Below are 1001 nucleotides of genomic sequence, written 5' to 3'. Positions count from 1 at the left end.
GTTCACTGCTACGAAGCTCACCAAAGCTCGTTGCTATCAGGAATTCACCTCGTTCGTTTTCACTTGAGTTAGAGGATTTATAGTGTGAGGTGACGTCACAATTCTGAATGAGATCACTCTCCTCATTTACATACTTAACGCTAACAATAAACTTTTTTCGTTTGTCTGGCAGCCTATTTTCCGACAATACTCTCTAACCTTTTACATTATTCTTTTTCACAATTTTCGGGACATTTTTTTTTTTATTCTTTAAGGTTTAGCGAGTCCCTAATTCGTGCTTGTGGGGTCTCCCCCCTTTTCTCGGTGCAGACTTACTTTTTTCCGCTCGGGAAGCGCAAGTGTGCGCGAGTTTTTCTACGGCGCTTTTCTTTCGTCGGTGAGTTGGTTTTTTCTTCTATTTTTAAGTTACTAAGGTGAATGGTGAGGAAACCTTTGTCCTAACAAAACATAAGCCCCAAACAAAAAATAGAATAATAAGCAAAATAAAAGTAAATAAAAATAACGTTTGGACTTGGTTCCTTACAAATATCTTGTTTGTCTACAGTTCCTAGTCCTGCTGTATCGATTAGGTTGAGTTTGATCAACCTAACAATACAGCGATAGGCTCTTCTCATTGAGAATTCTTGGATACTTTCAGCCATAACTTCTTCCACACTTCATTCTTGCATTTATTGGTTAATTCTTGCCAAATGAATCTGATATTGCCTATGACATCTATGATGATATATTTTTTCCAAAATTACACCAAACAAACATAGATTTAAAGAAAGTACACCTTTTTGCCACCTTTTTCTGATTGGTTTGTGTTCGTAAATAATCATATTATGTACGAATCAATAAAATGCCGCGATAATTTAAATCAGAGTAAATTTTGAGCTTTTTATTAAGGCTTCGAGCAGACGGTGTTATATTGAATCAGTGTTAAGCAGGGTCTTACTGTATATAGTCACCAAATAACAAATGTGCATATAATTTTTAAATCCATTCAATGTTTTTGTAAG

Source organism: Centruroides sculpturatus, unplaced genomic scaffold, assembly GCF_000671375.1.
Source record: "Centruroides sculpturatus isolate CEXI.00-Female unplaced genomic scaffold, Cexi_2.0 scaffold61, whole genome shotgun sequence".
Lineage (NCBI taxonomy): Eukaryota > Metazoa > Arthropoda > Arachnida > Scorpiones > Buthidae > Centruroides > Centruroides sculpturatus.
Note: the sequence above shows the minus strand (reverse complement) of the source record.